Below are 8,867 nucleotides of genomic sequence, written 5' to 3' on the forward strand. Positions count from 1 at the left end.
CTGGAACCATAGCCCAGCCCTTGCCATCCTGCCCTTGGTATAAGTTGACTGAACACAGGTGGATTTGTGAATATCCAAATGAAGAGCTTAAGGAGGGATTATGTTGCTGTGTTTCGAGGAGCAGAAAGGGATCAAAAAGTGAATCATCCACTTTTGGAAAAACGTAGACATTTCCGAGAGCAGGGATGACTGAGCTTGGAGACTGGAAAGGGGGCTATATGGTGAGGGGGACTGGAAACAGGAGGTCACATCAGGAGGGCAGGAAGCACAGCTACCACTGGCTGAGACCCCTTCTGTGCCAAGCCCAAGGACTCTTATGCTGCCATGCCACCTAATTCTCCCCACCAGAGTGGATGGGGGGACCCCCACAGCCCTATTTTATACAGAGAAGCAGTGGAGCTCAAACACCTGCAGGAGGTCATCTATGATCCTACGTGGCAGTGTCGGGACTGAAATTTAGGAATACCTCCCTCCAAGGATCTGTGTGTCTGCCTTGTTATGCCCTGCTATGACATTTGATATTATGAAACAGAATGTTTACCAAGGGGAGAAATGACTCCTTCATGCAGTGCCTGTGTTCTGTGTACTGTTAACCTCATCTGAATAGGATTTTTATTTTAGTCCAAAACCTAACACTCGCCCCTCTGCAAAGCCGCCTCTACCTGGCCCATGCCTTCTTGAGAAAAGCTCTTTAGTGTGGCTGGCAGGCCTTCAGAATTGAGTGCTTCTGTTAAAAAAAAAAAAAAAAAAATCTGAGTAAGGAATTCAGTCTCACTTTGGACACTCAGCTCTTTGGCTTGAACAGAGAGAAGGAAGTCCAAGTCTTTGAAATCGAGAGAAGGAAGTTTCTGCAGTGAAGCCTATGCGGCTATTTAACAAGGCACATCTTTTATTGATGCAGAGGAGGGGATCTCTGTCCCTCGGTGGAAGCTGCCCGCTTCACTGAGAACACCATCTCCCCTCTCTCCACTGGTTCATCCCATGAGGCAGTCAGGACGGCCCACATGAGAAGCTGCCCCTCCATGCCCCTGTGACTCCTTCCCTACTGAACTGTGAGTTACTCAAGGTCAGGGATGGGTCGTATTCCTATAAGAATCCCGAGAGTTTTAAACCCTTAATGACTGTTTACATGAGTAAATACATGAATGAAGGTGGCTAGTCCAAAGCTTTGTGGGGAGTGTACCAGTAGGAGTCAGATGCGAATTACCGAGCAGGCCAGATACCTCCCACCCAGATTCCAGAACCATCTCCCCTCCTTTCTTCTTCCCTCAGAGTGTTATTCTTTCCCAGCCACTCCCAAGTGAGAGAACATAAAGGAGGTGAACTTGCCATTTGTATCCATGCTTCACTCTTTATCTTTTTTTTTTGAAACATGACAGGCCCATGCTTGTGAAGTGAGTGAAAGTCACTCAGTCGTGAGCAGTCCGTGGAATTCTCCAGGCCAGAATACTAGAGTGAGTAGCCTTTCCCTTCTCCAGAGGATCTTCCCAACCCAGGAATTGAACCCAGGTCTCCCACATTGAAGGCAGATTCTTTAACCAGCTGAGCCACAAGAGAAGCCCAGATATGTTCAATTAGCTCCAGATACAGCATCCTCTGCCACATTTTATTCCTCAAATATTTAGTCCTTGTCTTCCCAGCTGAAGGAATAGGAATGTGGTTTCAGAATCCTACGTGATTATATTTATTGCAGGCCGTTATGGCAAAGGGGCTGCCTGCCAGCTGTGCCCTTTTTGAGCTTTGCCAAGTATCTCCTGAGAGCCTCCCCAGGGCCTTAGACAGAGGCGGGAGCCGCTGCCACCACGAGGGTGGGCTATCTGCCTACTTGGCTTCTCTCCTTTATGAATCTTCATCCATGGCTGCAGAGCTGCCTCACAGCAAGGCGGCGCCTCCTACACAGAGTTCCAGGTACCTGTGTGGTGCTTTGGCCCTGGGCTTCCTTCTTCCGCTGTGCACTCTCCCTGTGCACTCCTTATCAAGGACCCACTGAATAGTATGGGAAATAATTTCGAGGGAGGTTGGTGACCAGAGAGACTCAAGGATCCAGTGCCCGATCTTGCAATTATGCAAATTACTTTTTCTTTCTGTCTCTACGTTTTCCCCCTTCTCTCTATCAGATGAAGCTAAACATCCCGACGTTGCACGCTGTCATCATTAAAGCTGTAGTTCTCAACACTGGCTGCACGTTAGGATTCTCTGCGTGTGAGAATCCAACTGTGTCCAACTGTTTGCAACCCCATGGACAGTAGCCCGCCAGATTCCTCTGTCCACAGAATTTTTCAGGCAGGAATACTGGAGTGTGTTGCCATTTCCTCCTCTAGGGGATCTTCCCAAGCCAGGGATCAAACCCACATCTCCTTCATCTCCTGCATTGGCTGGTGGATTCTTTACTGATGAGCCACCTGGGAAGCCCAGGATTCTCTGGGGAGCCTTAAAATGCCAATGCTTGGGCTTCTCACGAATCAATGAAGTCAGAACCTTTGGCGGGTGGGCCCAGGTATCAGTATTTTAAAGTTCCCCAGGTAGTTCACATGGGTACCCAGGTTGTTATCACTAGATTGAATGACATAGCACCTTCTAAACAATAATAAATGATACCAATAGTATTAATACTATTATTACTCTTTCATTATGCCTGCCCATAACCTTACTTCTGCCAAGAAAAGAAGTCTGGTTATATTGAAATTGTACATAACAAAAACACTTACAAGTGATTATCACTGGCCTCTAAGCTGCTCCGTGAGACAATGAAAGTGACCTGAAACAGCCAGTCAGCTGTGAAGACCCCATTCTTTAAAATATGTGCGTGCGTTCCCACACATCCCATGGCGTGACTTCTCACCCAGCAGGCTTCATCCAGCCTGGGTCTATGCCAATGGAAACACTTCCATTTGAAGAGCCCAGTGCCCTCGTTTCCAGGTGCAATGGCAGGCAGCTGTCTACTTTTACATCCCAAGTTACCTTTGCTCTGCAGTAAACAGATGAGTCACAGTTGGTCCCGGCAGGTCAACTAACAAGCAGCGCTGGGCCATCCTGTCTGGTGGCTTAGGCTGTTGAGACAGTGCCCTTGGTGCCTACGCGGGAGTCATAAAGTTGGGTTTGACACTCTTTAAACTTATCTTTGTTTGCTGATTGTTTGGCTAGAGGGACTGGTGTTGAGTTATTCCTGGCGTCTATGGGCCCTGGATGATAAGCATAATTAGGGTGAAAGGCAGGCATGCAGCCCTTCATTAACTGAAGCAATGGGTCAAGTAGATTAGTGCAGACAATTGACATGTGTAGACAGACCCTAGTTCCACTTTGGATATAAGTTTACTGTCTTTCTTCAGACTAAATATGTTCTGGGTGTTCCTGACAGAAGAGCAGCCTGAAGGTTAAGGTTTTTACCTGTTCTGTCCCTATCTGAGTGGCGGGATGAGGTTAGCTTGGGTTTTAAGCCTACTGTTTAAATTTCTTTCAAAGCCACCCATTTCTTTGCCTTCATCCAAGTTGGGACCAGAATCATCAAGAGATTATGCATTAATGCCTCTTAGCAGGACCCCACACTCCCTCTTGCCTCACAGAGCAGTCAGAATGATTCTTCCTAATTTCAGATGGGAACATTTCCCTTCCCTACCTGAAACCCTCCAGCAAATCCCCCATCATTCTCAGGATCAAGCCTCACCCTTTGAGATGGCCTCCAAGCCGACTTCAGAATCTGGCCACCATCCCACCTTTCCATCTTTCCCCACTACCAGCTCTTTTCCTTCCAGACCTTGGAACCACAATCTTTCACCTGTCTGGAGCACTTTCTCAAGTGCAGCTGATGCCTAGAATCCTTCACTTCTCATTTCCTTAAGGAAGTCTTTCCTTCCTCCTCCTGTGAGTTCCTGACACATAATTCCCTCACTCTGAGTTTCTGATCCTAACGCTTCTCAGGTTTTGTTGTTACCACTTGTTTAACCAGAATTTAAGTTCAGTTAAGGAGGGACCCTATCCACACTCCTGCCTGTGCCTCTTCCCTCTCTATTCTTAACATCAAGTGGGTGTTTGTATTTCAAATAAACCCTGTAAAGACTTGCCAAATGAAGATCTTTGTAATCCCTTAACAGGTTCACCGGAAAAGGTCAAAGCGGTGGAGAAGCCAAAGGAGCGGAATATAATTTGAGAAGAAGCAACACATGTTATTATTCTACATAGCAATCAAAGAGCCATTGTATGATATGCCTACAATATGTAAGGTACAATGTTAGGTTTTTTAAAAACAGCTTTGTTGAAATATAATTGATAAAAAGAAAACAAAATCATTACGATATATACATCAGCTCATTCCAGTTAGAATAGCTATTACTTGAAAAAAAAAAAAAAGAAGAAGAAGACATGTGTTTTCAAGGATGTGGAGAAATGGAGACCCTTGTGCACTTTTGGTGGGAGTATAAAATAGTGCTCCCACTACTGAAAGCAGCGTCGAGGCTCCTCAGAAAAGTGTAAGCAGAACCACTGTATGATCCAGCAATCCCACCTCAGGGTATGGATTCAAAATAAGATACTTTATAAAGATTCATTTAACTGGTCACTATAATTGTCTTCAAAGAATTCTTTGCCAGACTTTCACAGGGTGAGACCATCGTTAACTACTAAGAAGAATGGGCATGCTGCTGCTGCTGCCGTTGCTAAGTCGCTTCAGTCGTGTCCGACTCTGCGCGACCCCATAGACGGCAGCCCACCAGGCTCCCCCGTCCCTGGGATTCTGCAGGCAAGAACACTGGAGTGGCGTGCCATTCCCTTCTCCAATGCATGAAAGTGAAAAGTGAAAGTGAAGTCGCTCAGTCGTGTCTGACTCTTAGCGACCCCATGGACTGCAGCCCACCAGGCTCCTCCGTCCATCGGATTTTCCAGGCAAGAGTACTGGAGTGGGGTGCCATCGCCTTCTCCAAGAATGGGCATAATAGCTGACAGTTATTTAGTACACAGTGTGCCCGGCACAACTACACTATGGGTAAAGCGCTATCGTTACTCCCATTTTGTGGATGAGGAAACTGAAGAGCACAGGGAACGAAGCCATCTGCCCAGGGCCGTAGAGCTGGTGCCCCGAGCCACACGCGCGGTCGGACACTGCAGTCCCAGGGCAGGCACCTGCTACACCATCTGCCTGTGGAATTGCCTGCGCGCTGCCTCCAACAACTTGAGAGTCTCCACGCTGGCAAGAAGATGTCACAGGTTGAGGATGTAACATAGATGTTCCATCCTCCTTCCAAGAGGCAGAGGGAGGGCTAACTTCAGAACATGAGGGTGAGGCTTCATTTCTCAGCTCCGTGAATTATTTCTGAGTTTATTGTATTATCAGTGACTAAGGAACTGAGGCCATGAGGAAACACAAAGGTGTTTCATTACAAATGGTGTAATCTTTAACTTTATTTAAAGGACCTGGAACTCTGTGGCTTCCCACCCATTTTGTGACCCAGAATTGTGCTGATCTGAAAGTACTGTGTGACTTTGGGGAGGTGGTTATCAATCGACACAGCCGCAAGGGCTCTTGGCGGGAGCCAAGGAGGCCCACGGGTCTGGCTGTTTCCACACCAGCCTCCCGGCCTGGAGAATTTGCACAATGTTTGCCTTCTCCAACTGAAGTCAAGAGCACAATGGGAACATTATTAGAGGCCTTTCCCCTTTAATTAAATTTCCTGCAAGGGGCATCTGCTAGCTTTTTCTAGTTTTGCAGGCACCGCTTGTATGCTTGGTGCGGATTCGCTGCCACTGAGCAGGGTTATTTGCTTACTAATTATGAAAGGAATGCAGATGTTCTGAGGGCCCAGCTGCCGACAATCTTGTGATTATTACTATTTGTTGGTCAGGTGTCCTCTTCCCCATGTTTTGTAGGCCTGGTTACTGGGGGTCATATTCACTTCCACTAATAAAATCACTTGCTCTGTTGCTAAGCTTGGTGACAATTTCTGTCGGGATTAACTCTTTCCAATTTCTTGAACCTGAGAAGTAGACTGTTCTACTACAAGGAGCTCAAAAATATTAGATATGCCCTCCTTTTGATAATAGCACATTTTTATGAAGAGTTAGATACTTTATAGGCATTCTCGTTTAATTTTTACAACATCCTGATGTGTACTTACTGTTACTGTCCACTGTATAGATGAGAATATAGATGAGATGAACATGCGGTGTTTGCTTGCTTGTTTTTAAGTGACCTATCAAATGTCACACAATCAGGAAGTAGCAAAACTGGGATCTAAACTCCTGCAACTGATTTTAAGAGCCTATAGTTCTAACCACTGTGCTGTACTAGTCTACCTTACTTCCCTCTAGTATTTTTGAGTTATTTTATCCATTAGAGTTGTAGCCATGAATACTTGATTGTTTCTTCATCAAAAATATGGTTCAGAGTAATGTCTTTTCCAGCACCATTCAATTTCTGTTACACACATTCTCTTCCAACCCCCAGCACACACAGAACTATGCCCACATATACCCCTCCAAATTCAGGGAAAGAAACTCTGATGCATTTTTCATTTCATAGAATCAAATTTTTCTCTTTCCTGTCCATATCTTTCCCATACCTTACCAATTCTTCCATGGTGATCTAAAACCTATTCCTTGTGAGCCTTTTTAGAAGCTAGGGTGACCTTTTTGAAAAGGGAGAAGTTTCCCTGAAAAAAAAAATGAAATTTCAGGGAAAGTATACACAGGGTCTAGAGACATGGTCACAGGGTGCTTGTCTCTTCACACAGTTTTAAATAATATCTGAAACCTTAGGATTGATTTCATTTCACCTTGGAAACTAACCACATGACAAATTGGGTTGGATAAACATATTCTCAGCATCTCTTGAAGCAGAAGAGGTGCAAATTTTCTCCTGTGACAATAACCAGACAGTTGCAGGCAATACAACAAGCCTCAGACTTGCTCCTCATAGTCCTGTGACCTGAGCACATCACAGCCCGTTGGAGTCTTGGTTTTTATTTCTTCAATAAGGGCTGACAATACTTGCTGTCCTGCCAGACTCTTCTAAGGGTTCAATGAAATAACATGGGAAAGCTGCCTAGTGTGGTGGCTGGCATACAATAGGCCCTCATTAAAAGTGAAATCTTAACCTGGTGTTAGTGACTCTCCTTAATAGTCTAAGAAGTGTCTAAATATTCTCCCTGTAAGATAATTTGTTAAAATGAGCACATTTCTGGGTCTCGGATCCCCAATTTTCCAGAGGTATACCAAAAGGGAAGTTTTGGTCTCATCACAATGAAACAGCAAAGAACAAGATGGAAAAATAAGGGATTTGAAGACTGTCAGTGAAACAAAGAGGTAATTGCTAAGAAACACTAGTTTTATGAAAGTTAATTTAGTTATCCATTTTTACCCTTGGACTACTTAAGGTTAGAAGGAGTGAGGACAGGTAAAGGCTAATGATCATTTTGACAGGACAAAAAGTATAAATCATAATCACTATTACAGAATAAGATCTATTTCCCCCACTTCAGGACAGTGACTACTATGTGGACAGAACCCAGAGAAAACACTTCAACAGCATTGTTTGCTGAACAGAATTCCTGTAACCAAATCAAAAACATTATTATCACAGGCCATCTCCCAGGGCAGAGAAACAGTTTTGTTATTACAGGCTCACCTTTCTAAAGCTGATTTTGTGAAAGGATTTTGTGAATGATCATATTTATTTTTTACTGAGGAATCAGCTTTAGAGCATGTGTGAGACTGACTCAATACCTCCGCGATCAGTGTCTTTTTCCCCTGAGAAACGGGAACCTCTCCTCTGCATCGTGCCATTGTAATGAAATAACATTTTACTTTCCTCCACGTTGGGTATTATTTTGAGGGGCAGACCCCATTCCATCATGTTTGTTCTTCCAACCCTTTGCCTCCTTCCTCTCCACGCAACCGCTGAAGCTCCTGCAGAAACCATCAACAGAACCCTTGTCCCCAGGATTCTGGACTTCCAAACAGGTTATTTTTGTTGTTAGTGCTGTACAATTTACTGGAAGAAGGTAAAAGATGATTCTATACATCCACAGCTATTTAGCTTCTTGAAAATTGTTTATGAGATAAAGCAAGACTGGAAGGGGACACTCTGTGACAGCAAAAGAGGCCCAGGATCAAGCATATTAATTGGTGAGCACAGCTGACGGGCACAAGATGCAGCAACGTAAGACTACTACAACATACCTGTGAAGCTGTCTGTCTAAATGTCAGGCAGATGCTGGATTGTGAGCAAGGTGTCATTTTGCCTTTAGGGAAAAAAAAAAAAAAGGGAAAGAACACCTAAAATATCTCTACTAGTACTCATTCACTCATTCATTCCTGAAATATAAATTGAGTGCCTATCAATGGGCAGAGGGTTGTGCCAGTTGCTAATGTGATCAGAGCCAGAATCCAGAGAAGGCAAATGAGCACCAGCCTGAAGCACAACATTCAGTGACACCATAACACCTGGGAATCAGGAAAAATAACACATGAATGCACTATTCTTTTAAGAATCAAAATCAATGATGAACAACATATCAAGACTTCTAAAAAAGATAGAATCAGTAACAGTGCTGGATCATAGTGAATCCTGGGGCCAAAGGAAGACTCTGAAAGAAAAACAAAATGAAAATAAAAGGAAAAATACTGATCTAGTCTTTATTGAAAATTTTGATATTTGTTCATCGTGGATTTTTGCACTAATTTTTATTTTTTTAAACTGTGATGTTATGTATTGTTATTTGGTTTGGAGGGGTGGGGAATGCTTAAATTCTGCATCTGAGGCAAATGCCTCAATCATCTCACAGCCTGCTGAGGATCTGAAGACCCCATATCACTTGAGAAAGTGGTACATGTAAGTAGAAAAGTTATGAAAAAATGTCAGGAGCCAAGAGGAAGGA

The 8,867-nt window shown here is 44.2% G+C and overlaps 1 long non-coding RNA gene across 1 annotated transcript; it reads left to right on the forward strand.

Annotated features, from left to right (window-relative positions):
* The first annotated feature begins 816 nt into the window (after window positions 1–816).
* On the forward strand, window positions 817–5,918 carry LOC129624309 (uncharacterized). The gene is made up of 3 exons (XR_008700875.1): window positions 817–1,052; window positions 1,380–1,454; window positions 4,092–5,918. It is a non-coding gene; the product is annotated as an uncharacterized LOC129624309 (long non-coding RNA).
* Window positions 5,919–8,867: the final 2,949 nt, after the last annotated feature.

Source organism: Bubalus kerabau, chromosome 12 (assembly GCF_029407905.1).
Source record: "Bubalus kerabau isolate K-KA32 ecotype Philippines breed swamp buffalo chromosome 12, PCC_UOA_SB_1v2, whole genome shotgun sequence".
Classification (NCBI taxonomy): Eukaryota; Metazoa; Chordata; class Mammalia; order Artiodactyla; family Bovidae; genus Bubalus; species Bubalus kerabau.